General features: G+C 45.0%; 1 pseudogene; it reads right to left on the bottom strand.

Moving 5' to 3' along the window:
• Positions 1-512: 512 nt before the first annotated feature.
• LOC143786226 (uncharacterized) overlaps positions 513-21,723 on the bottom strand; it is a 467,324-nt pseudogene continuing 446,113 nt past the window's right edge.

Raw genomic sequence — 21,723 nt, 5'->3', positions numbered from 1 at the left:
TGCCTTTCTTAGACCGTCAGCCAGCCATGGCAAGACTTAACTATCTCCCACATCAAGCCACTAAGACGTGGTGGTAGCTAGCGATCACAGTACTTAAGGTATTAATCCAACAGTTCGGCTGTGTCTTCCTTGGCTTTAGTACAGTAGTGTACACAGGGCTCAACAATTACGTAAATAATTCAGGAAAACTAAAACACAAAAGCCATAAGTGAGATCATCACAAAAATCTCTTGATGTTAACCCATTATCTACCAATGTCCTTTTTTGGGGATGCCTAATCTTTAGCTTCTAGCAACTAAGATTTTATAATTTTAATAATTAGGTCCAATTTTTTGTGTTGTGTTTGTAAAATGAATGGTTTCAAAATAGGAAATCATGTCATTGTCATTTTTAAATAAATATTGGGACGCCCTTTTCTGAAAAATCCGTTCTTGTAAAAATTTGAATTTGGCAAGTAATGGGGTGATGGTTTTCTATATTTTAGCGAAGCATTTGTCCATGTCTAACAAACATTAAAGGTGTTTCTCTTCCATGTGTCTTCTCTGATGTCTAATGAGATTGGATTTGTAGGTAAAACGTTTTCCACATTCTGAGCAAGAAAATGGCTTCACCCCTGTGTGAGTTCTCTGATGTAAGACCAAACCTTTTCTATAAGCAAAAGATTTCTTACATTGTAGACATGAAAATGGCTTCTCCCCTGTGTGAGTTCTGAGATGCTTTACAAGACTTGATTTGTGCCTAAAACTGTTATCACATTCTGTGCATGTATATGATTTCTCCCCTGTGTGAATTTTTACATGTTCCAAAAGACTTGATTTCTGAATAAAATTTTTCTCACATTCTGAGCACGGAAATGGTCTCTCCGGTGTTTCATTTATCAGATGTTCCACTAAACCTGGGTTATGTTTAAAATCTTTACCGCATTCAGAACATAAATATGGCTTCTCCCCAGTGTGAAGTCTTTGATGTAGAGTAAGAGATGTTTTCTGGCTAAAACATTTTCCACATTCTGAACATGAAAATGGCTTCTCCCCTGTGTGAGTTCTTACATGATCATCCAAATATGATTTCCGGGTGAAACTTTTTTCACATTCTGAGCATGAAAATGGCTTCTCCCCTGTGTGCGTTCTTAAATGATCAACTAATTTTGATTTACAAGTAAACAGTTTTCCATACCGTGAGCAAGAAAACTGCTTCACCCCTGCATGAGTTCTCTGATGCATACTAAGACCTGCCTTCTGAAAATGGCTTCTCTCCTGTGTGAACCCTCTTGTGTATAGCAAGAAGTGATTAATAGGCAAAACATTTCCCATATTCTGAACATAAGAACGTCTTTATATCTTTGTAAATGCACTTGTGCTTGGAAGGATGAGACTTCTTTTAAAATATTGTCCACATTCAGAAGATGCAAAAGATCTATCCAGTCCATGTTCAGTTCCTTTTTTGTCAATCGGTGATTCCTTATCTTCCACTTCATCGCGGAGAGGTAAAAGGACATTTGTTTTTGAATCTTTCCTACTTTCTTCAACTGAAAATAGAAAACAGTTCCATAAATTATTTCACACTTTGCTAATTTCTATATGAAACATCCAGAACGGGAACAAAGCATGTATCAGTGATCAACAAATCAAGATGGCTTTTCTTTTTCCCAGTAACACAAAAAAGTATCAAATAAAACAGTAGTCAATAAAATCTAATCAAATTTGTATCTATACATACCTAAACAAATGTACTCAAATCAATTTTACTTACCTCTAAGAAGTTGTCCACTACTTGGACAACTTCTTCTCATACCCCAAGCTTTGCCCTCCTAAAATAATAACACTTATACTCACCTCCTGTGCTGGCGCCATTCCCATGTTCAAATTTGTCCGAAGTCGGGGCCAGTAATGCCAGCGCTGATTGGGTGCCAGCGTCACGTGAGCTCCAGGGACAGCGAGTGACGACACCTCCAGTGCAGTAGGTGAGTACAGGCGTTATTATTTATGGTGGTCTAGTTGTGGACAACCCCCTTATTTACTAACAAAAAAATCCAAGTTAACCTCCCAAAGAGCATATGGAGCCGGAGCAAAAGTCTATGATGTAATTTCCCTTAAGAGCCGCATGGATTTAGGCCATTTTCATGAGAAAATGAACGGCATGCTCATTTTATGTGCCACAGTATCCAACGCCCATAATAAATCCAGTTAAACAACATTGACAGCTTTACCCCAGGCTAATCTGGGACATACCTCATCACTGAAAAGAAATCTGAAACTTTTGACACGTTAGCTATTGTAAAACGATGACTCCCTGCATTCCCTGGCTGTCATGCAGCTGTCCAGGTAAGTTGGGAGTTGTAGTTCGACAGCAGCTGTAGTGCAGGAAGTTGCTGACCTTCATAATAGAAGCTAACCAGATTAGTTTCAATCACTGTTGAGTCCAAGCGGATGCTGGGTGAGAAGGTTATCATCAGAGACTATGGAGGACAACTTCCTGCACACCATACATTTCCCCAATGATGTATGGAAAGTTGCAGGGCCTGTAGTTTTCGGTCTCACTTTTTGTCTCCATGTTTATTATTGATCAATCTTGTTGAACAGATAATATAATGCTTAAATATTACGGGATCTGTTATTCTAATTAAAGGCTCTATTCATCTCCTAAACTACTATTTATTGCTAGAATACATCTATACGGAATTAATAAAGCAATTTTGCAAACAGGCTTCATTAAAAAAAAATTATATTTTATATCTACTACTTCCATGGTCTATCTTTTTACTTTAGTTGCATTAGTGAAAAATGTAGCTGTAAAGATTTATTATGCATGCATTCATTCTTGAAAAAGTCATCGATGATAGACTAGTGGGGTCAGTAGCTGAAAACCTGTCGACCTTGTGTGGTTTCCTCCTGCAATGGTGTTAAACATATACAGTCAAATTTTAGTCAAGACTAGTGTTGAGCCACCCCCCTAGTGTTCGAGTTCGGTTCGGTTCGTCGAATTGGGGCATCTTCGATGAATGTTCATCAAGCGTTCGACGAACACCGTCGAACCCCATTGAAACCAATGGCAGGCAAACACAAACACATACAAACTCATTGAAAACATATAGAAAACACCTTAAAAGATGTCCAAAAGCTGACAACCTGCTCAGAAGACACAACCAACACATGGAAATGTCACAAGTACATATAGTCATGTGAAAATATAAGAGGTGGGGGCGTAAAAGGAGGAGGAGACACAGATATAGGCATGTCATGCCCTTCTAAAATCAAGAAAGGCTGGAGTAAAAATCTAAAATCAGCCTACCAACACCCAGACATCGTGACAAATTTTTTTTAAAAAGAAATATCTTTAGGTAGAATGGCGGCAGGTCCATTCAGAACACTTTCCTCAGAAGACATAGTGGTATCCATGTTGGGAGTCGTGCCAAAAAATGAACCCAATACATTCAGACTAACCCACCATTTGTCATATCCAAGGGGCAGGTCAGTAAATGACAACATCAACGTGGAACCAAGTACAGTACTATGTACTGTACCTCTTTTGACAAGGCAATCAGGCGGGTCAAGAAGTTGGGAAGGGGCACCCTAATGGCCAAAACAGACATTGAGGGGGCATTCCGGTTACTACCAGTGCCTCCGAATAGTGTCCTCCCATTGGGCTGCTTCTGTGAAGGAGCATACTACATAGATCGCTGTTTGCCCATGGGGTGCTCCATATCCTGCTCACTATTTGAGGCGTTTAGTTGCTTCCTCGAATGTGTCATCATGGATGTTTGTAAGGCGGCACATATTATCCATTACCTCGACGACTTTTTATGCCTGGGCCCAAAAGATTCACCACAGTGTGAATACACGCGGTAGTCCACCTGTGAGAAGGAGAGAGCTGGAAGGAGAGTGGACACCCCAGAGCAGAGAGGTTAGATTGAGAAAGGAAGAAGGCGGTGTAGCTTGCTTCATGGGTAGGGTGCTCTGCTGAGTAGCAGAAACTGCTACTAGGCCCAAAGTATTGCCTGGGCTAGATGCAGTTAAAAATTAGTACTTAGATAAACAGGCGGTGTAGCTTGCTTCATGGGTGGGGTGCTCTGCTGAGTAGCACAAAATGCAACTAGGCCCAAAAGGATTTCCTGGGCTAGATGCAGTTAAAACTTAGTAATTAGATACACAGTTGGTGTAGCTTGCTTCATGGGTGGGCTACTCTGCTGACATGCAGACACTGCTCCTAGGCCCAAAACGATTTACTGGGTTAGATGCAGTAAAAATTGAGATACACAGGCGGTGTAGCTAGCTTCACAGGCGGGCTACTCAGATGACTATCAGACAATGCTACTAGCCCAAAAGGATTGGCTGAGCTAGATTACACCAAATGCTGTGACTAACACTTGCACAACACTGGCACAGACCTGCCTGGCAAAAAGTGCTATGAACTGCAGTAACCTACCCTGAAAAGGGCTGATATTACAACTAGTCCCGACTCCCGACTCCCTAAACCTATCTTTCAGAAAATTCGTTCCCAAAAATGACTCTTTGACTGAATAGCGCCCACAGCAGCACCGGAGCCGTCTAACACTAAGCTGCAGCAGTGAGGAAATGGTGGCGACGGGAAAAATGGCTGGTTCTTATAGGGCAAGGAAATGTGACATACACAGCCAATGACACATGCCCTTGCTTGTGTGCATCACATACACATTGCTGTGTGTGTGCGCACTGCTGATAGGCTGAGAGACTGCACCGCCCCTCTGTAAATGCGGGAAAGAAAAAAAAAAGGAGATCAGCATTATTTCAGCCCAGATCTATCCCCCGCCCACTATACACTGAAACAGTCTATTAACATTGATAAACAGTTTTAATGTGAAAATCAAGTTAGGCTTTTGGTGAACAAACAGTTATCGAACAGAAACTCGAACAGCCGAATTTTAAGCAAATTGTTCGAGTTCGACGAACGACTCGAACACCGCCCAAAACAGCTCAAATTTGAAATTGGAAAACAGTTCGACTCGAACACCGCTCATCTCTAAAAAAGGACTTCAAATACTGTGTTACCGAGCAGTGGAAAAACATCACCTAGTCAGATTGAGTTCTGATGCACTCTACTGATGGGAAAGCATCAGTAGCAAGCAGCGTAAAGCTATGAACCTTTGTTCAGGCGTCAACAGTGCAAGCTGGTAAAGTTTGAGCTTGAGTGTAAGGAATGTCTTCTTGGCACACCCTAGCTCCTCTGATACCTGTGGATAAGCCCTTCCTGCCAGCCTGATGGTGTCGGGAATGTTTTCTTGGCACACCCTGGCTCCTCTGATGCCTGTGGATGGATTAGCCCTTCCTGCCAGCATGATGGTGTAGGGAATGTTTTCTTTGCACACCCTGGCTCCTCTGATGCCTGTAGATGGATAAGCCCTTCCTGCCAGCCTGATGAAGGTGCAGTAATGACGTCGGGAATGTTTTCTTCAAAGATGTAGGAAGGATATGGATGGGAACCCCACCACAAGGAATACCCTCACAACTATAATCGGAATAGTTGACAATATAATAATGCAAAAAGTTGGGAAAGATTTCCTTATTGACAGTAATAAAAAAGAAGGTGGCTTGTAGCACTCAAATATTGGACAATTACAAAGGACACATAGGCACAGAAAGGACGCACCATCAAAAAAATTCCAAGGCGTCCACTAGGAAAAAATTCAATAGAAGAACGAGACAGTATCCAATTCAGGTGAAAAAAAACTTCAAGGTTACATTTATTCTGCCATAGATGCAACATTTTGACCAGCCTTATGTCTGTTTCATGCTTCATTGTTGCTGGTCGAAACATCACATCTACGGCAGAGTAAATAAAACCTTGCAGTTTTTTCCACCGGAATTGGACATTGTCTCTTTTTACTTTACTGACAAGGTATCAATGGATGCAATGCATTAAATGCTTTATATACTTACAAAAAGAGCACCAGTATCAACCAAAATATCCCATTAACATTTATACTAAAATATACAATAAAACTATACAATTGTAGATCGAAAAAACATATTGCAAAGTGCTTAAATGTGTGAAACGTGTCACCATGGAGGTGGAACACTAACCAGGATGATTCAATGACCCAGCTTAGGAAACATGAGGTTTCCTATAAAGAGGCAGTCTTGTGCATTAACTGATTTTAAGGGCGAGTCGCCAACCCACCTCCCGTCTGCCCAGAACTTAGCTTAAGACCAGTGGTGAAGGGAACGATAGGACGAGACATGAGAGGCTCGTTATCCTAGGCGACCTGATGCCAAAGCATGTGTAATAGAGTTTAGACAATGAGAGGCTACTCCGTGCTGCCATGTGACGGGAACGATATGAGTAGGAATGAATGACTTAATGTGCTGCTGTAACAAATAAGAGAAAAACCAAAGTGTGAATAATATGGAGGACCAGCTCCTTGATCAAGCTGTATATGACTGTGGATCGTAGAGGAGTGCTTGAGATGGAAAGGATACCCTTAATCAAGTCCTATCAGTTTAGTTAAACACAGCTGGTCTCTAATGAAGGAGTGGGTCCATCTCAAGGACGATCACAAGGAAATGGACAGCATGGGACTTAAATATGAGTGTCTGAGCAAACCGTCTGAATACTTATGACCATGGGATATTTCAGTTTTTCTTTTGTTGAAGATTAATGGTGAACATGTGGCTGTGTTTTATTGGCGTGATAGTAAACACAGAGAAGTTGCTTTTTTGTGTCTGTAGAGTATGCCTAGAGACGATATGCTTTGTGTAATTGTATTTTAGTTCATAGTTGCTGAATGGAGCAACCCACATGTGCACTCTATAAGGTATATAACATAAGCAGTAGAGCGGTGGAGGAAAGTTTTGACTTGGAGGAGAGTCCTGCAGAGAGCGAGTGCTAACACCATGGGAATGGAGCCGGCATTGGTGGGGAGTATAAGCGTTGTTTTATGGGGGCCAAACATTTTTTTTTAACAATAAATTTTTATTGAAGTTTGCGAAAAAAAGGTGGTACAGGAAAGGAAGGTACTTTAACGTTATCCAATAGTACATTGCATCATAGACAGTATGACAGTCTTTCATTTATGTTCCAGTTACCAGCAATAAACTTAACACAAGTCATAATGAAGGACGAGTGTAACAGCAAAAACAAAGACAAACATAGAAAGTGGGACAAGGGTTTGGGGGGGGGGGGGGAAGGGAGAGGGGAACCCGAGAAGGGATTATAGTAAGTCTGTATCCGTTTGGGTAGTTTAGTCAGGCGCCTGAGGATTAAGGTTAGACAATCGGGATACCGGATCCGCAAAAGGGGTGTGGCTTGCGTATTCTGCCCAGGGGAGCCAAATAAGTTCAAATCTGTTGACTCTGTCAGTTAGTATAGCAGTTAATTTTTCATTAACCATATACCAGGATAGGCGAGATTTAACTCCCGATAAATCCAAGCCTGTTTTTTTCCATGCCGAGGATATAGTTTGTTTAGCTGCTAAAAATATAAATGTGATAAGGGCCCGGGAATATCTAGGAATATTAGAAATACGCTTATTTAATAGAGCTTCCCAGGGGTTTTTCTTAAGGTTAATATTCGTAACTGAGAGAATCAAGAAATAAACTCTGGTCCAGAACCTTCGAACTATTGGGCAAACTCAAAGACAGGGGACATTCCCCTGCTTGAATTGTCTTCAGTGTAGCAACATACAGAGGGGCTCCTCTGTTTTTCACCCACAAACGGGCAAGGCAATTCCCATAAAAGGATTTTATACCTGCGAATCCACGTTTGTGGTATATCTTATAAAGTGCCCGTGTGGTTTAGCCTATGTGGGGGAGACTACTCAAATGGTGAGGGATAGAGTGGCCCAACATAAGTCCACGATCCGATGTAAAAAGACACACCTCCCCCTCCCACATCACTTTTCTGAACAAAATCACAGTATCGCCCAGCTCCGGTTCCAGGTTCTGGAGCAAGTTGATACCCCTAGGAGAGGTCAGAACCGTACCAAAATGCTCCAGAGAAGGGAAGCTTTTTGGATTTACACGTTACAGACTTTAGAACCAAAGGGATTGAATAGGGACTACGACGTCTCAGCTTTTTTGTAAAATGACTGTGAATATTGCATTATGATTCCTGTTATGCTTTGTAAGTTATATTAACTTCTTCTTCTCCTTTTATATCCTCACAGAATCGCTAGCTGCACTACTATGCACTGAGCACCGACTATCCTTCACATGGTATAGTATTTCCACACCATGCCATTCTAATATAGAGTATTAGCTTTGTCTCTATATTACAGTTGTGTGACCACCATTGGGAATCCCCCGGGGTTTTACTCATTTACCCCTTATGTGTACATGTAACTCCCACATATAGCCACCCTGCGGTTTTTATTCCTCATTTTTATTCCTCATTTTTCATTCATATGCTGCAGTGCCCACTAAATCTCCCCGATTGTGGCTTTGACATTCTAGCTGTGCGGTGCATTAGTACACTTTATATGTCATATACAGGCGCCAGTTGGCCTGTAAATCTGCCCAGCGCTCCCCCCGATCCTGCGCATGCGCGGCCGGCACCGTCATGTGACGCCGATGACGCAGCGGGTCAGCTGACCCCCTGACGGCGCACACATAAACCCGGAAGTAACGCTGGAGTGCCAGCATCTCCGGGAGGACTCTCTGCACGGCGCCTTTCTCCTCTGCAGCACCAGGTACAGCGGCGCTCTGTCACACTCCTGTCCTTATTCCCCATGCCCGGATTTTACATCTTATTGGCACCTCCTTTATTCCCTACAGCGCTTTCCTCAACAGCGAGTACCTCGCCTATCTGCAGCGCAGCTCCGTTTATTACACCAGGTATTGTGTCCCTCTGCCCAGGATGTACCATGGTTCCTCTATAGTGCCTATTGGCAATTTTTCTGCCTTTACCTCTCGTGCCCAAACTATTTATTTATTTATTTGGCACTACCTTCATTTCTTGCAGCGCTCCCTGCACCAGCGAGCATCTCGCCCTTTGGCAGCGCATTCGCACATACTGTACAAGGTAATGTGTCCCTCTGCCCTACATTTACCATGAGGTCCTCTATAGTACCTATGGGCATGTACTCACACTTGCCACAATATGTCCTTCTCCGTAGGCGGTACCACACCTTCTGGATTCTGTCTGACTCTGGCACCATCCGTGGGCCCATACAGACATACTGTGTATTCCAGGTATATAATAGTATTACTCCTAGTGGGGGGACTGCTTACACCTACCCTCAGCATGTCATCATAAAGTTTGGTAGCCATTTTGATCCATAGGGGTTTCATACACAGCTCCGGTGGTCACACACGCTATATACTCTAGTACTTACTCTCATATACGGCAGCCCGTTGTTTTGGTATACCCTTTTGTATCCTCATATGTTGTCACATGTTTTACGTGTATGTATTCTTGTATTTTAGGCAGCTCACCCTGCATGATTCAGGGGCAATTTCACCATTATCTCCCCATTCTGGCAGGCCCTTGTCCAGACCCAGCATGGTCACCTTATCGTAATCCTCTTACCAACACATTCACAGCTCTCTGTTTCTTCGATAAGAAGCTCACATCTCACGCTCCAAGTCAGGATTCACCAAAGTCCGTCACTATTGTTGTCTGATCACCTTACTAATGATATTTGGTTTTCTGTATTACATATCTTTGAATATAATACATTGTATGCTCAAAGTGCATCATGAATTTTGTCTCTAAAAAATATCTTTTTGTATTTTTTGTATATGTACATTACAGTATTCAAAAATCCTGTCTGATGAAGGTCCTATGTTTGGACCGAAAACGTTCATGTTGAACTGGATGCACTGAATAAATGATGTTTTGACTTCACTACAAAGTTCTCCTGAGTGCCAAGTATATTATTGCTGATTGATTACGGGTTGGATACCTGACTTGAGCACCTCTCAGATACCCAGAGTGCCGTGTTCTACTATAGTATATATTGGGCATAGCCACCAGATATGAAGCATATCTCCTATGGAGTTGCATTTCCGAAAGCAATTTGGGGAATAGTTAGCCACAGCCTTTGCTACTCTGGCAGGGGTCAGGTACCATCTGGTTAATACTTTGTAGTTAGTCTCCAACATGAGGGTATTGAGCAAACCCCCAGTGGAGGAAGACCAGATTTGGGTCCACTCCGAGTCTGTCAGCGTTGAACCTATGTCAGACTCCCAGCGAACGGTATAACCCAAGGACCTCCTCTGGGATGGGGAATTAATATGTGAATAAAGAAGGGATATGATTCCTGGGGCATGTGGGTTTTGGCGGCATCTCTGTTCAAAGGGGGTGAAAGAATAAGGGGGGGCTGAGGTTCTTAGTAAGGATTGAACAAAATTTTAAAGTTGCAGGTATCGGAATATTTCTCTCGATGGGAGATTGTATTTCTCACTCAATACAGAAAATGGGACAATTCCATCCACGTTGAAGAGGTGATGAACTCTCGTTATTCCCGCAGCTACCCATAATCGGAAGTCCCTAAGGGAATCCATTCCCGGAGGGAACTGGGCATTACCCCAAAGGGGGGCCAAGGGCAAAAATGGTGAAATTAAGTGCGAGGAGTATTTTATTGAATCCCAGATTCTAAGGGAATGAACCATGATGGGGTTAGTATTTTCTCTCCGGTTAACTGGGAGAGTCCAGAGTATCGTGTCGAGGGTACTTGAGTGAAGTTCCGAGGCCTCTAGAGCTAGCCACAGGGGGGGTTCAGAGTAGGCATGGTACGTCAGTTGACCTATTTGAGCTGCTTGATAGTATTTCGAGAGGTTTGGGACCCCCAGTCCCCCTTTTAGACGATGGCGGTAAAGGGTGGCTCTATTAACCCTAGGGAGACCCCCCTTCCAAACAAAAGAATTAATTGCTCGTTGGGCTATTTTCAGATATTGTGTGGGGACCGAGACCGGGAGGACCCGGAATAGATAAAGTAGTTTAGGGAGAATAGTCATCTTTAGTGCGCGTATTCTGCCGAGCCAAGAAAGATGAAGTTTACCCCATGACTGGAGTATTAGGCGGATTTTACGGAGCATATGAGGGTAGTTGGTCGCATATAGCGAACCGTATTCCGAAGTGAGTTTCACTCCTAAGTAGTCCAAATGGTTAGAGGTCCACTGAAACGGGAATTCTTGTTTTAACAATGTGGTGACAGAGGAGGGGAGATTGATATTCATAGCGTAGGACTTAGAGGGGTTAATTTGTAAACCCGAAATGCGCTCAAAGTTGTTAAGAGTTTGCAGTAGAGCTGGGAGGGATGAGCGAGGTGATGTTAAGAGGAGCAGCATGTCGTCAGCAAAAAGGAAGAGTTTATGAGGAACTGAAGCTATAGTAGCTCCCTGGATGGATCTGTTGAGCCGAATGTGTATCGCCAAGGGTTCAAAGGCTAAAAGAAATAATATGGGTGATAAGGGACATCCTTGGCGAGTGCCTCTTTGAATAGGGAAGCGTGGGGAGGAGAAGCCATTGTATCTAACATATGCAGAAGGGGAGCTATAAAGAGCCTGAATCATTGTAAGAAAGCAAGGAGGGAAACCCCACTTCCGCAAGACCGCAAACAGATAAGGCCAAGAAACGGAGTCAAAGGCTTTTTTAATATCAAGCGATAATAACATGCTTGGTAAATTGCGCTGTCTACAATGATGCAGCAGGTGAGAGACTCGTCTTATGTTATCTGATGCTTGTCTATTGGGAACAAAACCCACCTGATCTCTATGTATTATGGTCCCCAGCCCCGAGTTTAACCGTTGAGATAAAATTTTAGCTAATATTTTAAGGTCTATGTTAATTAGAGATATTGGTCTGTAGTTGGACCATGCTAACTGATCAGAATTAGGCTTAGGTATCATAGACACAGCTGCTATCAACGATGCTTCTCCGGGTTTATTTCTGTCTCTCAAGGAATTAAAGTAATTAGTAAGATGGGGTATCAAGAGTGGGACATATTTTTTATAGTATAGGGCTGTAAAACAGTCTGGGCCGGGTTTTTTATTGACTTTCAATTGTTGAATTGCTAGCTCTATGTCGTTGGAAGAAATAGGTTGGTTTAACAGGTCAATCAGACCTGGTCCCAGCGCCGGGAGCGGGACAGAATCCAAGAAGGCATCCAGCTCACTGGAATCGACGGTTGAAGTGGCACTATATAGTTGTATTAATTTCTGCTGGAACAATTGAGTGATCTTCAGTGGGTTGGACGTGATTCCTGAAGGAGTACGTAGTCTTACTGGGGGGCGGGGTTGAGGTAAACATTTTAGCCGTCGCGCTAGGTTAGAATTATTTTTATTATTGAGGGCATAAAACCGTTGTTGGGACCAGCGTAAGGCTCGGTCAGCGTTTTCAGATAGACAGAGGTCAAGCTCAGTTCGGGCGTGAGTGAGATTTCTGTATACATCCGGGGATGGTGCATTTTTCAGTTGAGTCTCAAGCACTGATACCCTATCTTCCAATTCAGCCTCTCTCGCAAGTCGTTCTTTCTTCCTACGGGAGGCTATTTGAATACACAGGCCTCTCAATACTGCCTTGTGCGCTTCCCACAAAAAAATCAGAGAAGAGGCTGACTGAAGATTGAGAGAAAAATATTCTTCTAAGTGGCTTTTTAATTTTAAAGCGATCTCAGGGTAGGAGAGCAGAGAATCATTCAGGGTCCAATTAAATGAATATGGTTTAGGGTGCAGCGCGGAGCATATGAGCAAGATTGGGGAGTGGTCAGACCATGGGGTGGAAAGGATGGAAATGTTAGAGATGTTAGGAATGAAGGATGGATGGGCAAATATGTGATCTATTCTAGTGTGGACTAGGTGTCGCGAGGAAAAATATGTATAATCCCTTTGAGAGGGGTGCAAGTCCCTCCACAGGTCTACCCACTGGTATTGGGAAAGGAATTTATTAAGGGAGGACGAGTCCGTCGACGGAAGTGGCGATGGGATAGGAAGAGATTGTGCAGTAGTTGACCTATCTAAATGGGGTTTGAGTATACAGTTAGAGTCACCGCAAAGTATCGTGGCTCCCTGGGCATGTTCGGTGATTAATTCGCATAATTTTGAGAAAAAGGCGGTTTGATGGGTGTTAGGGGCATAGTATGAGACGATGGTGACCAGTTCGTCTGAAATATTGCCTGTAACTATCAAGTAACGCCCCTCTTTATCAGCTACTGAGGATTTAAAGACGAAGGGAACGGACCTCTTAAAACAGATGGCCACACCTTTAGTTTTATTAGGGGCGGTGGCTAAATAATATAATGGGTAGGAAGCGGACAAGAACTTTGGATAAGAACTGGCCGAAAAGTGTGTCTCTTGGAGACAAACCACGTCAGCCCTTTGAGACCTATAATAGCGAAAGGCCTTGGTACGTTTGTGTGGAGAGTTCAAACCTCGTACGTTATGTGAAATGATCGTTAGCGGCATGGTAAAGAGATATGGGGATCGCCTATGTTAGCTATCACTCGTATTTTTGGGTTGGAAGTGAGGAAGTCCTCCCGACTCTGGCGAGGTAGATTGCTTTTACTCGGGTGTAAGATGGGGGAGGAGGATTGAGTAGTCGGGACATCACAAGTAAGGAGAGTTGGGTACAACAGGGATATAAGGGTAACAAGAGAAACCATAACATTGGCTAAGCACAACGTGCTGAGCGGCAGTGTATAAGGACACTGTAGGGGCATAGGGACAGTTCAGGGACAACGCAATTTAGAGTAAACCTAATAATTAGATGTATAGGAAGGGGGGGGGTAGGTGGGGGAAAGCTGGGTATGTGAAACACCAATAAGGCCTAGCAGTATATCAGGACATGTGTGTTGTCAACTATGCCAGACCTATAGGGGTGGTTATGAAGGGAGACCCTACAGCCGCAACAGCTCACCAAAACAATACATAGTGTGAGGTCAGTATCGATAACCTGAAAATACAAATATAATACAGATAATATAACGAAGCATTGCAAGAAAAAGGGACCCTCTCAGGCATTCAAAGCTGGTGAAATAACATTTCGGAACCGAATTCCATGTAGGCGTCCAGTGAGGGCCTAAAACCGAAGAGTCCTAAATGAAAACTGTAAAACAATCTTAAACTATAAAATGAAGAGACACTAAGATGCTTCAACATTATTAACACCGACTTTCTGTCTGCTATAAAACAGCCAAGAAAATGAAAGGGAAAAAAGGAATATTGATACTAGACGGTTCCAAGGCTGCAGATGTGAATTGACTAGGTGTATATCCAAGCTCCATGTAGAGCTATGGTAAATGCTGGATCTCAAGGGGGGTCCGATGAGACCTGCGGTTCAGGTCGTCTGTCCCCCGACCGTGGCATTGACGCAGATGGCATTGAGGCAGGTGAGGGGGGATTCATGAGCTGCAACTTGGCGAGGCAGCGGCTTGCTCCTTCCGGGGAAAGGACAGTATGGACCATCTCCCCGTGGGGGAACATCAGCTTAAAGGGGAATCCCCAGCGATACTTAATGTTTTTGGAACGTAAAACTTCCAAATATGGTCTCATTGCCCGTCTTTTCGCGATAGTAGTGGGGGCCAAGTCTGGGAACAGTTCGTAGGAATGCCCCTGGAAAACCAAAGAAGTAGAATTTCTAGCGGCCTGGAGAAGTTGATCTTTAGTTTTATAATAATGTAGCTTTAAAATTATGTCCCTCGGGGGGCCTTTAGGGTTTTTCCTGGTTAAGGCTCTGTGAATACGGTCCATCTCAAGGCGTTCAATGGAAATGCCCGGTAGGAGTTCCTGGAACAGGGCTGTAGCTGCAGATTGAAGATCTGTGATGGTTTCTGGCAGGCCTCTAATTCTAATATTGCCTCTACGAGCACGATTCTCGAAGTCCTCGAGCTTATTATTGAGGGTATAAATCTCCTCGTGAAGCGCCTCTATGTCTTTTTCATGGGTAGCAATGGTGGCGAGAGACAAATCCATTTTGTCCTCCAAGTCTGAGGTACGAGATCCCAGCTCCCTAATTTCCTTCGTTAAATCTTTAGTCAGTTTGTCAGACATTTTGGATAGTTCCGTATGTAAAATAGATTGAAATTGAGAGAGTAGAGCATTATGATCCGGAGCTGGGGTACTCGGAGTCCTGGTGGTAGAGGCTGGGATTGTTTCGGACTCTGCTCCGTCTATTATGGAGGAGTTGGAGGATTCGGACTGGGAAAGAGGTCCTGAAGGCATATTATCCTCCAGATCGGTCAGCGCCTGGAATCTATTGCTAGCATACCTAGGATTATTTTTGCGCAGCTTAGTCATGGGAGCAGTTGGAGTGGATGGAGAACCACGGTTTTATACGACCAGCTTGAAGAAGTAGAGTCAAGGATGATGCATACTGTGCGTTGTCCCTTACTGGGATTAGGGGGGAGCTGAGTTCAGGCCATTAGAGTGGCCTCAGAGAGGCCTAAAATTAGAGCACCACAGTCCATGTCGCCTGATAACGAAGTGTCAATAATGTCTGGAGAGCCGTCAGGGCTAGGGTTGTTGGGTCCGTGAAAGTGTTGTATGGGCAGAGGTTCACTACTGTTCTGGCCAGGGACCGCTGCACAGAACACTATGGCAGGACAATCTAATGATCAAAGCACCACAAAATTTTCATGGAGGAGCTTAACTCCACTTTGATGTGCACATATGTTTGAGATTAGCACAAATTTTTAGGAATGGACACTAGGTGTCGCCGTAGGGACATTAATGAGAGGAAAGAAACTGCAGAGCACCTTCCATAGTTATTATAACAAGAAAGTTTAAACACTATTTTCCCCTTTTTAAGTTCTGCCAAAGGAGAAGTTTGTCAGTAGAAGAGACAGCTTGAGCGGTATTAAGGGTTAAAAGAGAAACACTTCTCTGCCTGATTAGTGTTGCCTTGGTAACCGCAATATGTCGCTCCAGGTGATTTAATGTAATAAGCAAGTCAGTGCAGGAGCTCCTAACTAGTGCGACCAGACCGTAGTGTAGTCAGGCCTCGCCCCCCGTCCTAAGGACCTTTAGATGTCCAGCACAATGCGCATTATAGCGCTGTCCTAAATGGGTGAACTGGGTCTCAGGCTGAGTTTTTGCCACCCCGCAAGATGGCGGCTATTGGCGCCAAAAGAGGAGATCAGGGAGGAGAGCGTGTATGGCGCCTCCAGGGACCTGCAGGCGCCGCAACCGGATGCCCCACCACGGGTACCGAACCGGCAGGTGAGTGACCACCGGGGGGGCTGAAGCGGGGTCTCCCCGTTGGTGACCGGAGCCACAGTCTGCCTACCCTTTAGAGCAGTACTCCGGTGTTAAAGATGGCCGCCGCGTCTTCTGGTGGCTGCTGTCCACCCGTTCCAACGGCTCCACACTCACCGGATCCTCTCTGGGCAGCGCCGCGATTCCAGGCGTGCTGCCTCACGCCGGCCCCCTCACCGCTGCTCCTCTGTCACCGGAGCAGTGCGCTTCTGCCTCCGTGCTCCAGCCAACGGGCAGTGATGGCGGCTCGCGGTGGAAGCGTTCTGGCTCACGTCGGTAGCGAGCACCGGCAGGTGTGTCAGCCCGGATGTGTGTGGGATATTGTGGGCCTTTTAGTCCGGGTTCCGCTGGGTGAAAAAGTAGAATTCAACCTTAAATTCTGAAGGGGACCGAGGAGCACATCCAAGGCACGTCTGCTCGGCTCCTGGTCCCAGGGGGGGCCAAACATTTTTGAACAAGAAGGGGTTGTCCTAGTAGTGGACAACCCCTTTAATGATTATATGTGAACAGAATGGCACCTGCTAAGAAGTTGTGGACACTTATATTGAAATAAAAAGGTCACCCTTGATACAGCATCCTTATATTCCAATATTCCACATGAGAAATTGTCACGTACCCACTTCTCAGCATGTGACTTGAGGTTGCGCCTGCAAGGGTTAATCTATCTACTCTGTCTCAGTCCAGCATTCAACTTCTGTCCCATGCTGCAATGTGAGCACAATTCACACCACGACAGTCCACACACGCTGCTCATACACGCTGCCACCACTCACCAAACACATGGGCCATGAGTCTCAGAAATACTTCTGCTGTCTGCCAATTATAAGGATCACACACTCTAAGGCTATGGATTATTTAGAGCATACAAGGTTCAGACTTATTATAGTTTTAAGCTTTAATAGGAAAGGTACAGTGCTTACAATAAAAGATACAAAAATATGGAAATTAAAAGTGAAATACAAATATGCAAAAACAGTTTTAAATTAAAAAGGAGAACTTACAGAAATATGGAACTTTGCAGTCTGGTATTCTGCCCCTGAGGGAGGTGAAATATGGAACGGATCACACCAGCTTGGCTGTCCCTCACTGTGAACATCTTTCTATGTACAGGCCTAATTTATAGAGTTAACTTGGATGTCAGATTTCTAGACCAGCCTCCCAGGTCACTATTCTAATCTTTGGTTTTTGGCTGGATACTGGCTATTTTCTAATGAATACATTATTTTCCTCTGAACACTCTTTGTGTACCATTCTTTCTCATAGTAAATAGAAATTGTCATGCTGCACTAGGTCCCATTTGGCATCTGCCTTTGAGGCATCAGAGGTGTTAAATGTTTCCAATTCTGTGTCTTCCCAAGAAGGCCCTCTGTGGTCTGAGAACAGAAAACTGCCTTTTCTCAGGATAGCATATATTATCACCTTGGTGAGACCTGCAATCTTCAAGACAGATGTTAATTAACTGCCAGCCACACATATACATATTTCACTACACCTCCCTCTTTATGAACATGCATGGAGTTGACTTACAGGTCAGCTCCCGAGAGCATATCTGGTTCCCCCCCCCACCTTGGTGAGATAAGACATCAGCATTGCCGTGATCGATCCCTTTCTTATGTTGGATGGTAAAATCATATTGCTGGAATATTAGGCTCCATCTAAGCAATTTCCCATTGTCCCCAACTACTCTTTTGAGCCAACTCCATAGGTTATGATGTTATCACAGTGAATTTGAGGTATGGTTGCAGTTTCAGCAGAGCCCACACAATTGGTAAACATTCCTTTTCAATGGTGGCATAAGCCATTTCTCTTGGCAGGAGTTTCCTGCTTAGGTAGAGAATTGGGTGCTCCTCACCTTGCTTGCACTGTAGCTTGGTACAAACCTCTTATAGTAGCCAGCCATACCCAGGAAGGACAGTATCTGCTTCTCGGTTCGTGGGGTGGTCCAGGCTGTAATGGCTTCTACCTTCCCTGGATCAGGTTTTAGCAGCCCTCCCCCCACCCGATGTCCGAGGAACCTGGCTACCTGACACTTCCGTGGCTTAACAGCTGCGTTAATCCTTTGCAACACCTGGGAAAGATGTACGAGGTGTTCCTCCCAAGAATTACTAAAAAAATGGCTATATCATCGAGATTAGCAACGGCAAAGCCCTCAAATCCTTCCAGTTCCAGTAAGTGATTAAGCAACCTCTGGAAGGTGGCAGGGGCATTTTTCATACCAAATGGCATCACCAGAAACTCAAACAGCCCGAATGGCGTTATAAAGGCAGGCCTCTCCTGAGCTTCTCTGGTCAGAAGTATCTGCCAATATCCCCTACTTAGGTCCATGATGGTGAGGTACGATGCCTTAGCTAGCTGCTCTAACAGCTCGTCTATCCTCAACATGGGGTAAACCTCACATGTAGTCAATAGATTTAATTTCCTGTATTCTACACAGAACCGGGTAGTACGGTCCTTTTTCGGGACAAGGACCACAGGCGAGGCCCAGGCACTCTGGGATTTTTGTATTACCTCAAGGTTTAGCATCTCCTCTACCTGTTCCCTCATGTGTGCCTTCACCTCTGCTGACACTGGGTATGCAGACTGCTGTACTGGGGGATTAGTACCAGTGTCCACATGGTGAGTTGCTAAGTGCGTCCTCCCAGGCTCCCCTTTGAAGACTTCTGGGAACTCACTAAGCACCCCCATCAGCTCAGACCTCTGACTGTGGGATAGCTCAGGGTTAAACTCTGCTGACTCCAGGGACTCCATGTGCTAAGTCCCAGCCCCCAGATCTAGTAACAGATCAGCCTCCCATTCTTCAGCCTGGCTACAGACAGGTAAGACACAGGTCTCCCTGTCATGATGAGCCTTCAACATATTTACATGAAATACTTTCTGACGCTTTGCATGTTCATCTAGGGTCACCACATAATTAACATCATTTAGCCACTTATGTACAGTGTATGTGACACCCCATGGTCCTGGTCGTCACAGTGGCATTGCTTTCCTCACGGGGAGAGTGATGTCACGGTTGGAAGCGATGAAAGATCTCTTTTGTCAGGTAATCACACACAACATGTTCGTACTCCAGGCCAGATGGAGGAGCTCTGAACATGGATTGAGGGGAACTTCCCTGATATATTCTGGCTGGAGGGGAAGTTAGAGAACAGTCTGTCAGGAGGACAGGAAGAGAGCAGTCGGACAGTAAGTGTCAGCAAGACTGAAGGGTCCGTGTAGCCAGAGTCGCTACAGCTCCTGGAAAAAGAGAACAGAGAAGGAAAGGACAGCTTGTAGAAAGTGTGTCGGAGAGTAAAGCACAGGAGATTGATACCAGTGGAGCAGAGTAGTGATTTGGCTACCTCCCTGGCTGAGCGTAGAATTCTGGTAGCTGGTAGACCGAGGCTGTGTCAGTCTCTAAGAGGCATAGCGGAAACTGGCAGGACAGCTGGACTTTAATTTACCATTATACTCAGGAGGCACAGTGGCATATAGAGCCCGGGTCATGATAGAGACCCTGTAAATAGGCTCGAGCCACCTGTCATACGGGTTTGTGTCCTAACCTTCATGGGGGACAGAGAGGAACTGCGAGGACCTTATCAGAAGCCATAGGCAGTAAGGGACTACAACACCACCACGCTTTGAAGAAGGCTTTTATCTCCACCAGGTAAAGGGGACTCTGGATTCCCTTCCAAGCTGGCCGGACCCTGCCTGTACCTGTGATCTGGTGCCCTGGACTGCGGTTGCCTGAAGCTTCAGTAAACCAGGTAAAGAGACTGCAAACCTGTGTCCTCGTTCTTTATTGCACCTCTCACCATGTTCCATCTATACACCGGGAGCCCTGGGGACCTACTTCACCTGTGGGAAGTTACCCCATCTTTGCTGCCATAACATCACCCCAGAGGACCCATTTAAGCAGTGTCGGTCCCTACTGACCGAATACCACAGGTGGTGTCACGAACACAACATAGGGACCAATACCCAAACCTTCTGCCCCTCCTCGTAGGCCCTCAGTCTGGGCATTGCGGTCATACCAGACCTTCTGGTTGATTTGGGCCTGGGTCACGTCCTCATGGGCTAGGTTGCTCAGTTTTTGCATTCTTTCTCTGAGTCGCAGTATATATTCAACCACTGAGACTCCTGTAGTTTTGGGGTCACCCTCCCAACAGTCCTTAAACAAATCAAGTGGCCCCCTTACCCTCCCATAAACCAGTTCAAAGGGGGGAAATCCTGTAGACCCCTGGGGTACCTCTCTGTACATAAAAAGCAGATGGGGAGGTACCGCTCCCTTTCTCTCCCTTCAGTCTCCACCAGCATTTTCAGCATTTGTTTTAATGTTCCATTAAAAAGCTCGCAGAGTCCGTTGGTTTGGGGATGATATGCGCTGGCCACAAAATGCTGCACTTGTGTTTTCTCGTAGAGGCTATCCATCAGACTGCACATGAATTGGGTTCCCTGATCGGTTGACATTTCCTTGGGGAACCCCACACAAGAGAAAACAGTCAGTAAAACATCCACCACTTTGTCTGCTCGGATGGAGGACAGTGCCACAGCTTCCAGGTATCGTGTAGCATAGTCCACCACTGTGATAATGAACATTTTGCCAGAGCTGCTAGGGATGGCAAGTGGCCCTATGATATCCACAGCCACTCGCTGGAAAGGCTCATCTATCACTGGCAGTGGTATCAATGGAGCTTTCTGTATATTCCCGAACTTTCCAACTCTCTGACAAACTACATATGACCGACAGTAATTGGCAATATCTGTACCCATCTTGGGACAATAGAAGTTATGTGTCAGTTGAGCTTTAAGGCCCCGTCTCACTTAGCGACGCTAAAGCGATCCCGACAATGATACGACCTGTCAGGGATCGTTGCTGCGTCACTATGTGGTCGCTGGTGAGATGGTGACCTCAACGATCAAAAAAAGGTCCAGGCCATTCCGACACGACCAGCGATCTCACAGCAGGGGCCTGGTCGCTGCTGCGTGTCACACATAGCAAGATCGCTACTGAGGTCGCTGTTGCGTCACAAAACTTGTGACTCAGCAGCGATCTCGCTAGCGATCTCGCTTAGTGAGACGGGGGCTTTAGTCTTGTGTCAGTTGAGCTTTAGCCTTTTGTATTACAAAGTGTCCGGCCAGAGGAATTTTATGAGCAATTCTCAATAATTGTTCTCTGAATAGATAAGGAACGACCAGTCGCTTTTCACAGTCCCAAGATTCTGTAGTATCCGTGGGGAGTGTCTCTTTATACAGTCTGCCCTGGTCCCAGTATACTCTCTCTTTGTCAGAAGCAGTAGGGGGTCGGTCTGCAAGACATCAGAGCTTCTGCAGACTGACATGTGTCCTCAGGGCCTACTGGAGGCTCTGACTGTCAGTTTGCAGGCTCTGGCCTAGTGTGACTGCCAGGCCCTGGTCTGAAGCTGAGTCTTCAGTGTCGGTTATCAGGGACCTTGTTGGGTCTGCCATGTGAGGAGGTTCTGGGACCACAGTATGGTCCTCCTGTTCTGGCAGTTCTGTCTGAGACTTATCCTCTAATCTCTGGAGTTGATTCTGAGCCGTAGCCTGACTCTGGGTCACA

The sequence above is a fragment of the Ranitomeya variabilis genome, chromosome 7, assembly GCF_051348905.1.
Source record: "Ranitomeya variabilis isolate aRanVar5 chromosome 7, aRanVar5.hap1, whole genome shotgun sequence".
NCBI classification, from domain to species: domain Eukaryota; kingdom Metazoa; phylum Chordata; class Amphibia; order Anura; family Dendrobatidae; genus Ranitomeya; species Ranitomeya variabilis.
Note: the sequence above shows the minus strand (reverse complement) of the source record. Positions and strands in the feature narration are given on the sequence as shown.